We start from the raw sequence: 14,664 nt of genomic DNA, 5'->3' as shown, positions 1-14,664 counted from the left end.
AGATAAATTACCCAAGGGCTATGTCATCTTTAATTTCAAAATATGGTAACATACTGAGATTCTCCCCAGGTCTCACTCAACATTGAGCTGCTCCTTCCTGTCACTCACGCTACAGGAAGTGATGCGTTGCTCACTGGTCCTTCCTACTCTACCTCAGACCCTAACCACGAAGGCTGCCAGAAGGGGATTTTTGACTAATTGCTTGGAATAGGGGGATAGAGCACAGCAACAACAACAACAACAGTAAATTATTAAACAACCATTCAATTTCCACTGAGTGGACAAATCATTAAGGACAACTATTGAGTTGCCCCCCTATGCTGGCCATGTATGCATGTTGACTCCAATGCTTCCCACAGTTGGCTGGATGTCCTTTGGATGGTAGACCATTCTTGATACACGGGAAACTGTTGAGCGTTAAAAACCCAGCAGCGTTGCAGTTCTTGACTTACCTGGCACCTACCACCATATCCCGTTCAAAGACACTTCAATCTTTTGTCTTACCCATTCACCCTCTGCAGTAGGAGAACACTGAGGATGGATCAACAACGTTATAATTACTCAACAATACTAACCTCATTGACAGAATGAAAAGAAATCAGACTGTGAGGAATACAAATATTCCAAAACATGCATCCTGTTTGTAACAAGGCCCTAAAGTAATAGTGCAAAAAATGTAAATACAAAGTCTTATGTTTGGGGCAAATCCAATATTTAGTGCCTGGAAAGATTTAACGGATAAGTGGTGGGTGCTAATGTTTTCACCCCCTTTGCTCTGAAGCCCCTGAATATGATCTGTTGCAACCAGTTACCTTCAGAAGTCACATAATTAGTTAAATAAAGTCCACCTTTGTGCAATCTAAGTGTCAAATGATCTGTCAGATGATCTCAGTATATACACACCTGTTCTGAAAGGCCCCAGAGTCTGCAACACCACAACAACACTAAGCAAGGGGCACCACCAAGCAGCACCATGGAGTTGTCCAAACAGGTTGTCCAAACAGTTATAAAAAATATCTGAAACATCCCACGGAGCACCATTAAATCCATTATTAAAAAATTGAAGAATATGGCACCACAACAAACCTGCCAAGAGAAGGCCACCCACTAAAACTCAGGGACCGCGCAAGGAGGGCATTAATCAGAGAGGCAACAAAGAGACCAAAAATAACCCTGAAGGAGCTGCCAAGCGCCACAACAGAGATTGGAGTATCTGTCCATAGGACCACTTGAAGCCGTACACGCCACAGAGCTGGGCTGGACGGAAGAGTGGCCAGAAAAAAAGCCATTGCTTAAAGAAAGAAATAAGCAAACACGTTTGTGTTCGCCAAAAGGCATGTGGGAGACTTCCCAAAAATATGGAAGAAGGTACTCTGGTCAGATGAGACTAAAAGTTAGCATTTTGGCCATCAAGGAAAACACAATGTCTGGCGCAAACCCAACACCTCTCATCAACCAGAGAACAGCATCCCAACAGTGAAGCATGGTGGTGGCAGCATCATACAGGGATATTCTTGAGGGAAACCTGTTTCAGTCTTCCAGAGATTTGAGACTGGGACTGAGGTTCACCTTCCAGCAGGACAATGACCCTAAGCATACTGCTAAAGCAACAATCGAGTGTTGCAACATTTAAATGTCTTGGAATGGCCTAGTCAAAGCCCAGAACTCAATCCAATTGAGTATGATTTAAATATTGCTAAACAACATTGGAACCCATCCAACTTGTTGGAGCTGGAGCAGTTTTGCCTTGAAGAATGGGCAAAAATCCCAGTGGCTAGATATGCCAAGCTTATAGAGACATACCCCAAGAGACTTGCAGCTGTAATTGCTATAAAAGGTTGCTCTACAAAGTATTTCCTTTGGGGCGAGTGAATAATTATGCACGCCGAAGTTCTGTTTTTTTGTCTTATTTCGTGTTTGTTTTACAATAAAAAATATTTAGCATTTTCAAAGTGGTAGGCATGTTGTGTAAATCAAATGATACAACCCCCCCCCCCAAAAAAAGTATATATATATATATATATATTTTTTTTAATTCCAGACACTCAAAATAGGAAAAATACCAAGGGGGGTGAATTTTTCACAAGCCACTGTAACACATTGAGTACCACTCTCCATATTTACAAGCATAAAACTAGATAGTGAACATCCTAACTAGCCAAGTTACGGTTTTGATTCAAATCTGCTTGAAAATCTATGGCAAGACCTGAAAATGGTTGTATAGAAATGATCAACAACCAATTTGACAGAGCTTGATGAATTTGAAAAATAATAATTGGCAAATGTTGCACAATGCAGGTGGGGAAAGCTCTTAGTGACATAACCATAAATACTCACAACTGTAATCGCTGCCAAAGGTGATTCTAACATGTGTTGACTCAAGGGGTTGAATACTTAGCGAATCAAGTGACATTAGTGTTTATTTTTTCATTAACTTTTTACAAATGTTAGAATTTTTCTTCTGCATTGACATTGAAGTATTTTGTGTAGACTGTTAATAAAAAAAGACAATTAAATCCATTTCTATCCCACTTTGTAACAAAACAAAATGTGGAAAAGGTCAAGGGGTGTGAATACTTTCTGAAAGAACTGTACAACCCTCAGTGCATCAAAACCACACATGTTCTATCCACACTTCTCTTCATCTGTTTATCTGGATGATAAACAATAGAAAAGACCTTTGCTGCTCAATTAATGTTCAAACTATGTATGTAAAAAATGCTAACAATGAGCTAAAACCCTTTAAATTCCCAAAAGCAGTCAACAAGTGGAAAACATGCACATACTTTGTAACTACAACATTTTTAAAACTTTATTTATACATTTGTCAACTCTTTTCCTTCATGAAAACCTCTATCACCGCTGACACATGCCCTCAAAACATAATAACTTCAGTCAGTATCAATGTTCACAGTACTATTTATTAATGCTTACACACAACAGGTGCATGCATATACAGTGCTTGGCGAAAGCAAGATTCATACTGCATATACTCTATTGATATCTATCTCTATTGATATTTCCTGGTGGTGTAGATGATGATGAAGATGGTCAGACAGCAGAGGAGAACTCCAGTTCTTGTGATGGAGAGAAGGACCAGGATTCTCATCTGTGGATCAGCAACTGAAATGATACGAATTCTCAGGCTTGGTTGGTATAAGCTGCTATTGTACTTTATTTCCATTCTGTGGTACTTTTTTATTTATTTATTTTTTTTACCTTAATTTTACTAAGTCAGTTCATTAAGAACAAATTCTTATTTTCAATGACAGACTTTCATGGTACATCATATCAATTAATTTCTGAAAGATTCTCACATAAAATTACAGAATTTTACCTTCTTCATAGTGCTCTGTAGGGTCCTTGTCATAATCTTTGTGACCTTTTGAACAATTAGGTGAGTTAAATATTCAACTGTTATTCAAATTGTAATACAATAGTATTCTATCTCCAACATTAACAGTCTGATGGCCTTGAGATAGATGCTGTTTTTCACTCTCTGTCCCAGCTTCTGGATGCCAGCGGGGTGAGCAGGCAGTGGCTCGGGTGGTTGTTGTCCTTGATGACCTTTTTGGCCTTCCTGTGACATTGGGTGCTGTAGGTGTCCTGGAGGTCAGGTAGTTTGCCCCCGGTGATGTGTTGTGCAGACCACACTACCCTCTGGAGAGCCATTCGGTTGAGGGCGGTGAAGTTGCCGTACCAGGCAGTGATACAGCCCGACAGGATACTCTCAATTGGGCATCTGTAAGGGTTTGTGAGTGTTTTAGGTGACAAGCCACAATTCTCCAGCCTCTCGGGTTTGAAGAGGCACTGTTTGCGCCTTCTTCACCACAATGTCTGTGTGGGTGGACCATTTCAGTTTGTCCGTGATGTGTACACTGAGGAACTTAAAACGTTCCACCTTCTCCACAGCTTTTCCGTCGATGTGGATAAGGGGGTGCTCCCTCTGCTGTTTCCTGAAGTCCATGATCATCTCCTTTGTTTTGTTGACGTTGACTGAGAGGTTGTTTTCCTGACAACACACTCCGAGTGCCCTCTCCTCCTCCCTGTAGGCTGTCTCGTTGTTGTTGGTAATCAAGCCTACTACTGTTGTGTCGTCTGCAAACTTGAAGATTGAATTGGAGGCGTGCATGGCCACGCAGTCATGGGTGAACAGGGAGTACAGGAGGGGTCTGAGCATGCACCCTTGTGGGGCCCCAGTGTTTAGGATCAGCGAAGTGGAGAGTTGTTTCCTAGCTTCACCACCTAGGGGCAGCCGTCAAGAAGTCCAGGACCCAATTTCACAGGATGGGGTTGAGAGCCAGGGCCTCAAGCTTAATGATGAGCTGGGAGGCTACTACTGTGTTAAACTCTGATCTATAGTCAATTAACAGCATTCTTCCATAGGTATTCCTCTTGTCCAGATGGGATAGGGCAGTGTGCAGTGTGATGGCGATTGCATCGTCTGTGGACCCATTGGGGCGGTAAGCAAATTAAAGTTTGTCTAGGGTGACAGGTAAGGTGGAGTTGATAAATGCTACAGGGCGATAGTCATTTAGTTCAGTTACCTTTGCCTTCTTGGGTACAGGAACAATGGTGGCCTTCTTGAAGCATGGAGACAGCAGACTGGGATAGGGAAAGATTGAATATGATGATCCTGTGGATCATCCAGATGGTCATTGGCAAAATTCAGACGTGCCTGGACATGCCCTAGCTAGCTTGCGTGCGCTGCAGGATTTTAATCCATGACGGCGTAGTGTGTTACTAATGGTTTTCTTTGAGACTGTGGTCCCAGCTCTCTTCAGGTCATTGACCAGGTCCTGCCATGTAGTTCTGGGCTGATCCCTCACCTTCCTCATGATCATTGATGCCCCACGAGGTGAGATCTTGAATGGAGCCCCAGACCGAGGGTGATTGACCATCATCTTGAACTTCTTCCATTTTCTAATAATTGCGCCAACAGTTGTTGCCTTCTCACCAAGCTGCTTGCCTATTGTCCTGTAGCCCATTCCAGTCTTGTGCAGGTCTACAATTGTATCCCTGATGTCCTTACACAGCTCTCTGGTCTTGGCCATTGTGGAGAGGTTGTAGTCTGTTTGATTGAGTGTGTGGACAGGTGTCTTTTATACAGGTAACAAGTTCAAACAGGTGCAGTTAATACAGGTAATGAGTGGAGAACAGGAGGGATTCTTAAAGAAAAACTAACAGGTCTGTGAGAGCCGGAATTCTTACTGGTTGGTAGGTGATCAAATATTTATGTCATGCAATAAAATGCTAATTAAATACTTAAAAATCATACAATGTGATTTTCTGGATTTTTGTTTTAGATGCCGTCTCTCACAGTTCAAGTGTACCAATGATACAAATTACAGGCCTCTACATGCTTTGTAAGTGGAAAACATGCAAAATTGGCAGTGTCTCAAATACTTGTTCTGCCCACTGTATATCTATGAAGTATGTAGAGTCAGAAACCTCTTGACGGTGTGTAAGTCTTCTTTTCTAATGGTGTGATGGGTTTCTGACTGATGGAGCCTGACACACAATAAGCTAAACAGCAATTCCTTTTAATCCTATTGTATCTGTGGTAACAGAGGTGTACTTTAGAGAGGAAACAGAGATGTATGGCGAGAAAAAAATTATAGTTTATTATGTTAAATACACAATCATACAGCAAACATACAGGTCTCTCCTTCACTGCAGCCGAGGTGAGTAAAACATTTAAGCATGTTAACCCTCGCAAGGCTGCAGGCCCAGACGGCATCCCCAGCCGCGCCCTCAGAGCATGCGCAGACCAGCTGGCTGGTGTGTTTACGGACATATTCAATCAATCCCTATACCAGTCTGCTGTTCCCACATGCTTCAAGAGGGCCACCATTGTTCCTGTTCCCAAGAAAGCTAAGGTAACTGAGCTAAACGACTACCGCCCCGTAGCACTCACTTCCGTCATCATGAAGTGCTTTGAGAGACTAGTCAAGGACCATATCACCTCCACCCTACCTGACACCCTAGACCCACTCCAATTTGCTTACCGCCCAAATAGGTCCACAGACGACGCAATCTCAACCACACTGCACACTGCCCTAACCCATCTGGACAAGAGGAATACCTATGTGAGAATGCTGTTCATCGACTACAGCTCGGCATTTAACACCATAGTACCCTCCAAGCTCGTCATCAAGCTCGAGACCCTGGGTCTCGACCCCGCCTTGTGCAACTGGGTACTGGACTTCCTGACGGGCCGCCCCCAGGTGGTGAGGGTAGGCAACAACATCTCCACCCCGCTGATCCTCAACACTGGGGCCCCACAAGGGTGCGTTCTGAGCCCTCTCCTGTACTCCCTGTTCACCCACGACTGCACGCCTAGGCTTGATTACCAACAACGACGAGACGGCCTACAGGGAGGAGGTGAGGGCCCTCGGAGTGTGGTGTCAGGACAATAACCTCACACTCAACGTCAACAAAACTAAGGAGATGATTGTGGACTTCAGGAAACAGCAGAGGGAACACCCCCCTATCCACATAGATGGAACAGTAGTGGAGAGGGTAGTAAGTTTTAAGTTCCTCGGCATACACATCACAGACAAACTAAATTGGTCCACTCACACAGACAGCATCGTGAAGAAGGCGCAGCAGCGCCTCTTCAACCTCAGGAGGCTGAAGAAATTCGGCTTGTCACCAAAAACACTCACAAACTTCTACAGATGCACAATCGAGAGCATCCTGGCGGGCTGTATCACCGCCTGGTACGACAACTGCTCCGCCCACAACCGTAAGGCTCTCCAGAGGGTAGTGAGGTCTGCACAACGTATCACCGGGGGCAAACTACCTGCCCTCCAGGACACCTACACCACCCGATGTTACAGGAAGGCCATAAAGATCATCAAGGACAACACCCACCCGAGCCACTGCAATTTCACCCCGCTATCATCCAGAAGGCGAGGTCAGTACAGGTGCATCAAAGCTGGGACCGAGAGACTGAAAAACAGCTTCTATCTCAAGGCCATCAGACTGTTAAACAGCAACCACTAACATTGAGTGGCTGCTGCCAACACACTGACTCAACTCCAGCCACTTCAATAATGGGAATTGATGGGAAAGGATGTAAAATATATCACTAGCCACTTTAAACAATGCTACCTAATATAATGTTTACATACCCTACATTATTCATCTCATATGTATACGTACATACTGTACTCTATCATCTACTGCATCCTTATGTAATACATGTATCACTAGCCATTTTAACTATGCCACTTTGTTTACATACTCATCTCATATGTATATACTGTACTCGATACCATCTACTGTATCTTGCCTATGCTGCTCTATTCTTTATCCCCTTACACTGTGTATAAGATACTAGTTTTGGAATTGTTAGTTAGATTACTTGTTGGTTATTACTGCATTGTCGGAACTGGAAGCACAAGCGTTTCGCTACACTCGCATTAACATCTGCTAACCATGTGTATGTGACAAATAAAATTTGATTTGATTTGAACAAGGGATCCTCTATCAGAGCATTTCTATCAATTAAAAGCACAAATAAAAGGTTTCAACATTTTAGGCATTACATGATCATCATACTGCATAAATCTAACATAAAGACTTAGCTAAAATTATAGTTTATTTTTTGCATTCTAAATTCCCATACTAATTTCACTTACTAAAAGCAGTTTTATTAAGCCACGAATCGTAAAATGATTCTACTTGGAGTCTTTGTGACAGTGGTAATATCTCTCACTACTGCTAAAGGCATCTCACCTCAGAGTACACTGCATCTTCTCTGCTGGTCTTCTATCTTGCTCTTCTGGAGTTCTTCTTGGGGTTTAAACTCACAGCAAAATAGTTCATCACGTCCCTCTCTTGGTGCTGTGTGAGAAGTGGAGTCATAAACAAGACATTATACTGGTTACATCCACTACATGAACCATTTTTATATGGGGTGAAATTATGTGCTAAAGTTGACCTGTTGACTAGTGGGGTTGGTGATCTATCAGTTGATGCTTCAGGTTAGAAACAGAAAGTACAAAATTAAATTATGTACAGTACAAAAGAAATCTTATTGAAATGGAACACGGTACACCTTCCTAATATTTAGTTGCACCCCCTTGTGTTGCACCAAACCGGTGTGCCTGGCACCTACTACCATGCCCCGTTCAAAGTCACTTAAATCTTTTGTCTTGCACATTCACCCTCTGAATGGCACACATACTGTACACAATCCATGTCTAAATTGTCTAAAGATGTAAAAATCCTTCTTGAACCTTCTTCTTGAACCTTTCTCGTACACTGATTGAAGTGGATTTAACAGATGACATCAGTAAGGGACCATAGCTGTTGCATGGATTCACCTGGTCAGTCAATGCCATGGAAAGAGCAGGTGATTCTAATGTTTTGTACACTCAATGTGTGAGGTTCCTCTTGGGGTGGTTGTAGACACAGCTCTGTGTAGGAGACCCAGCCTCAGGGCTCTTCTCACACTGATCACTCCTGTCTCCATGGGTGTAAATGATTCCTGGATGGGATTCTCCTGAGCCTTGTCTGAACCAATAGACACTCTTCTCCTGGACAGGTCTCAGTCTGTATTGTACAGTTCAGAGTCACTGAGTCTCCTGGTTAGACTGACTCAGACAGAGGCTGTTGAAGCACAGATATGATTCTGGATCCAGAACCTGACAAGAAGGCCAATAAAAACTATTTCATCTCTCTAGAATATCCCTGTGGCAAGTGTTGTAACTCAACATTTATTCAATAAAGATCTCATCTGAGAATACCTCGTATTTACAGTGCATATCTGTATATTCAGATTTACAAAAAGTAAATAATAATAATAATAATGACTTTCTCTTTACCTTTTATGATGCGAATGACTCCTTGTCCAAACTCCACCTTGTATCCATAAGCACTTCCAAAGTAGTATGTGCCTGAATCAGAGGGTTCCACGTCTGCGATCATTAGATTATTTTTTCCTTGGCCACCTTCTACTGAGAAGCGAGGGTTACCCTTAAACTCATGGTAAAATGTTGCATTCCTGTCATACATATAGATGGTTGAGATGAGCGGAGGAATATTTCCAAAACTTTGCTTGTACCAGGAGAACATTACTCTCACGTCGCCTTTGTTGAAGCAACGTAAAACCACTGTGTCTCCAACGTTGGCTGACATGAGACCATTCTTCTGACTGATGGATGAGGACTCAGTCCCAGCTACTCCATGAACTAGAGAACATAAAAATATATTAGCTGTTACATACCTTAAATACAACTTTAAAATACAACTTTGTCCGTAGAACAATAATGACATACCTTGTGTCTCCAAATCAAGAAATGTAAAATGTGTAAGATTGACTTACAGGTAGAATCTCATAGTTTAGGTTTGTACGAATTGAGCACACATTTTTGAAGCACGATTTCCCTCAATCTTTATCACTGCAGCTACTGTTATCTAAGAGACTCAAATGTGTGACCTGTTTTGAACGTGCATGCTATAACACTGTCATCCACTAGGGCTTCAATCAGTCACTTTACCTCACTAAAGACATCTATGAAGAAAATATGACAAACACAGCTTATACAATACAGGAGTTGTATTCTAGTGATCTCCTCTTCATGATTTACACTCAAATGACAAGATAGATAGAATGCCCTCCTATGATATTGTTATTGAGTAGGTCCATGGTTCTCGTGGCCTAAAATTACACTGATTGAGAATACTGTACTGATCTCTACGTCAAATGACCTAATACATAGCTCATTGTGTTTTTTCACACATTTCAGTTGACTTGGTATTGCTAAGCTGCCTCCTTAAAATAGTTGGTTTACTGTTGCTGAAATGGTCATCTTGAAGTGTAGGTAGTAGAGCAGTACAGTATGAGAGAAATGAGAGTTCTGAGACATCCGACTGAAAACCACAGAAAGAGAGAAAGAGAAAGAGAGATAGTAAAGAGCAGAGAAAGAGCGAGATAAGGATATTGCTTGCAATAGGCCAGCAGGCCCTAACAAAGCGTAGATACATCCTCATTTTGTGTTCATCACAGACCAAAATGTACCTGGAAATAAGTTGCTGTGTGTGTGATGGGGTGTTAGTGGCATGAGAACAGAAAACACTTTTCAACACTACAACTTACAGACGGCCCAAATAAATACATAAAACTTCCTTTGTCTTGATTATTGTTGAACGGTTGATTAATCTTATCACAAGCAAGTCAATATCAAATGGCAGAGAAGCAATGCATTTAATTTATTAGTGGCTGCAGTTACAATAACAAAGCTAATACAGTTAATGAAGCTCATTCATTTGAATGGAAATCTGTTTTATTGTTCTGCTGTCTGATCCCAGAGTACACCTTCTCTTCCATGTTGCTTCTCTGTCTTCTAGACCTCTTTTCCAGATTCAGAGCTACCAGTGGAGGCTCCCCAAAGGAGGAAGGGGAGGACCATCCTCCTCGGTAAATTTCATGAATATAAAAATGTTAAATCATTTAAAAAGTTATACTTTTTTGATAACACTATTCTAAATATAATCACATCACCAAATAATTGATTAAAACATACTATTTTGCAATGAAGGTCTACCGTAGCCTCAAAAGCACTCTGTAGGGTAGCAACATGGTGTAGTCGTAGGACAGCTAGCTTCCATCCTCCTCTGGGTGCATTGACTTCAATTCAAAACCTATGAGGCTCATGGTTCTCACCCTCTTCCATAGACTTAAACAGTAATTATGACAACTTCCATAGGACGTCCTCCAACCTATCAGAGCTCTTGCAGCATAAACTGACATGTTGTCCGCCCAATGAAAGGATCAGAGATTGATTCTGGAACTGCAAGAATAAGCTACAGCTAGCTAGCACTGCATTGCATAAAATGTGGTGAGTAGTTGACTCAAAGAGAGAGAAAGACAGTAGTTTAACAGTTTTGAGCAAATACATTTCTTGCAAAATGAAGGAGAAGCAAGAGAGAGATGGAAAGAGATGTTATCCTTTTTTTCACTTTCACTTACTTATCTAGCAAATGCAACTAGCTAGTTCAGCCCATTGAAACACCCTGCTCAAACAAAGAGATGCTATGTTAGCTAGCTGGCTATGACTATCCAACACAACATTGGAACTCTTCCAAGTCAAGGTAAGCTTTTGGTTTTCCTAATTCATTGACCCCGGGGCCCACCAGTGTAAGTGCTAAACTGCTAACTGACTGCACACTGTAATGTTACTGCATGATTGTAGCAGGTTTACTTACACTTTAGTTCAATTAGCTATGTTGACTATGACGTTACTTTAGCTAAAATGCTGACAACGATGTAGAATGTGTGTAGCGGTTATGATATGGTTTGGCTTTGAAAGGTTTTTTTCACCTGGTCACGTACAGATGATGTGTTGTGTATTGAAGTCCACAAGCATAGGGATGATGTGAGAGGATGGGGAGATCATAGATGCAAGAAGGAATACAACTAGGCTGTTATGAAAGTTAACTGGGTTTATGAGTGATCAGGGGTGTATTCATTACATTCTGTTGAAAAACATTTCTTAAACAGAAGCAAACGGATCAAAAAGGTGTCAAACATATGTGAATTTGCTCAAGAGAAACTCTTGTTTGCAACTGTTGTACGAATGATTAAGTATATATCAACTGATGCAGGTAATATGTGTGAAGGAGGAATTGATTGTGCCAATGTGTGTCACTGTCTGTCACCTCAAATGTTTCTCTCAACCCGTGTGCACCTACGTTGTAAACTTTACTTCAAAAATCTATGTAGGAGACCCTGTCTCAGGGCTCTTCTCACACTGATCACTTTGGTCCAGTATCCTGTGTGAAGTTAAGTATGCTCTCTCTAATTCTTTCTTTCTCTCTCTCGGAGGACCTCAGCCATAGGACCATGCCTCAGGTCTACCTGGCATGATGACTTCTAGCTGTCCCCAGTCCACCTGGCCGTGCTGCTGCTCCAGTTTCAACTGTTCTGACTGCGGCTATGGAATCCTGACCTGTTCACCGGACGTACTACCTGTCCCAGACCTGCTCTTTTCACCCAACCAAGCCGCAACGCTTCTCGACACAATGCCCACTTAACCCGGAAGCCAGCTGCACCAATGTGTCGGTGGAAACACCATTCACCTGGCGACCGTGGCAGCATGCACTGCGCCCGGCCCACCACAGTAGTCGCTAGTGTGCAATGGGACAAGGACATCCCTGCCGGACAAACACTCCCCTAACCCGGACAAAACTGGGCCACTTGTGTGCTGCCCCATGGGTCTCCCATTCGTTCGAGCCTGGACTCAAACCCAGAATCTCTAGTGGCACAGCTAGCACTGTGATGTAGTGCCTTAGACCACCATGCCACTTGGGAGAACCATGGTTTAACTTTTTCTTTACCTTTCACTATGAGAATGGCTCCTTCTCCAAACTCCATGTTATTGCTATCAGAGCTGCCACAGTAGTATGTGCCTGAATCTGACAGCTGCATGTGTGAGATCCGTAGGTCATTATTTCATTGGCCATTATCCTCTGAGAAGCGAGGGTTCCTTTCAAAAGTTAAGACAGTTGAGAAGAGCTGAAGTTTATCTCCCAAGGTTTTCAAGTACCAAGAGAACAATACAGCAATGTTGCTGGGCTTCCGAGTGGCGCAGCGGTCTAAGGCACTGCATCTGAGTACTATATAGGTCTTTACTGACACCCTGGTTCAAATCCAGGCTGTTTCACAACTGGCTGTGATTGGGAGTATTATAGGGTGGTGAACAATTGGCTCATCGCTATCCAGTGTAGGCCATCATCATAAATCAGAATTTGTTCTTTACTGACTTGCCTAGTTGAGTAAAGGTAACATTTTATGAATGCAGCGCAAAATCACTGTGTCTCCGACATTGCCTCACACAATACCACTCTTTTGACATATTGATAAAGACTTAGTTCCAGTTTGCTTATCAAATCAAACTGTATTGGTCACATTCACATGGTTAGCAGATGTTATTGTGAGTGTAGCAAAATTCTTATGCTTGTAGATCTGACAATGCAGCAGTATCTAACAGGTAATATCTAACAATTCCACAACAAAACCTAATATCTAACATGTTCCACAACAAAACCTAATACACACAATCTAGTAAAGGAATGGGATGAGAATATATACAGTTGAAGTCTGAAGTTTGAAACCACCTTAGCCAAATACATTTAAACTCAGTTTTTCACAATTCCTGACATTTAATCCTAGTAAAAATTCCCTGTCTTAGGTCAATTAGCATCACCACTTTATTTTAAGAATGTGAAATGTCAGAATAATAGTAGAGAGAATGATTTGTTTCAGCTTTTATTTCTTTCATCACATTCACAGTGGGTCAGAAGTTTACATACACTCAATCCATATTTGGTAGCATTGCCTTGAAATTGTTTAACTTGGATCAAACATTTCAGGTAGCCTTCCCGTAGCTTCCCAGAATAAGTTGGGTGAATTTTGGCCCATTCCTCCTGACAGACCTGGTGTAACTGAGTCAGGTGTGTAGGCCTCCTCGCTTACACATGCTTTTTCAGTTCTGCCCACACATTTTGTATGGTATTGTGGTCAGAGCTTTGTGATGGCCACTCCAATACCTTAACTATGTTGTCCTTAAGCCATTTTGCCACAACTTTGGAAGTATGCTTGGGGTCGTTGTCCATTTGGAAGACCCATTTGCGACCAAGCTTTAACTTTCTGACTGATGTCCTGTTGCTTCAATATATCCACATCATTTTCCCATCCTCATGATGCCACCTATTTTGTGAAGTGCACCGGTCACTCCTGCAGCAAAGCACCCCCACAACATGATGCTGCCATCCCCGTGCTTCACGGTTAGGATGGTGTTCTTCGGCTTGCAAGCACCCCCCTTTTTTCCTCCAAACATAATGATGGTCATTATGGCCAAACAGTTTCATCATTCATTTTTGTTTCATCAGACCAGAGGACATTTCTCCAAAAAGTATGATCTTTGTCCCCATGTGCAGTTGCAAGGTGTAGCCTGGCTTTTTTTTATGGTGGTATCGGAGCAGTGGCTTCTTCCTTGCTGAGTGGCCTTTCAGGTTATGTCGATACATGACTCGTTTTACTGTGGATATAGATACTTTTGTACCTGTTTCCTCCAGCATCTTCACAAGGTCCTTTGCTGTTGTTCTGGGATTGATTTTCACTTTTCGCACTCTCCTTCCTGAGCGATATGACGGCTGCGTGGTCCGATGGTGTTTAAACTTGCGTACTATTGTTTGTGCAGATGAACGTGGTACCTTCAGGCGTTTGGAAATTGCTCCCAAGGATGAACCAGACCACAGTTTTCTTTCTGAGGTCTTGGCTGATTTCTTATGCTTTTCCCATGATGTACAACAAAGAGGCACTGAGTTTGAAGGTAGACCTTGAAATACATCCACAGGTACACCTCCAATTGACTCAAATGACTTAAATTAGCCTATCAGAAGCTTCTAAAGCCATAACATCCTTTCTGGAATTTTCCAAGCAGTTTAAAGGCTCAGTCAACTTAGTATATGTAAACTTCTGACCCACTGGAATTGTGATAATCTGTCTTTAAACAATTGTTGGAAAAATTACCACTCCACAAAGTAGATGTCCTAACCGACTTGCCAAAACTATAGTTTGTTAACAAGAAATTTGTGGAGTGGTTGAAAAACAAGTTTTAATGACGTATCACTTACCTGTCTTGCTTGGTC

General features: G+C 42.1%; 1 pseudogene; it reads right to left on the bottom strand.

Annotated features, from left to right (window-relative positions):
• Positions 1-3,492: 3,492 nt before the first annotated feature.
• On the bottom strand, positions 3,493-12,439 carry LOC135510083 (uncharacterized; annotated as a pseudogene).
• Between the last annotated feature and the right edge of the window lie 2,225 nt (positions 12,440-14,664).

The sequence above is a fragment of the Oncorhynchus masou genome, chromosome 23, assembly GCF_036934945.1.
Source record: "Oncorhynchus masou masou isolate Uvic2021 chromosome 23, UVic_Omas_1.1, whole genome shotgun sequence".
NCBI classification, from domain to species: Eukaryota; Metazoa; Chordata; class Actinopteri; order Salmoniformes; family Salmonidae; genus Oncorhynchus; species Oncorhynchus masou.
This window is presented reverse-complemented; position numbering and strand designations above follow the sequence as displayed.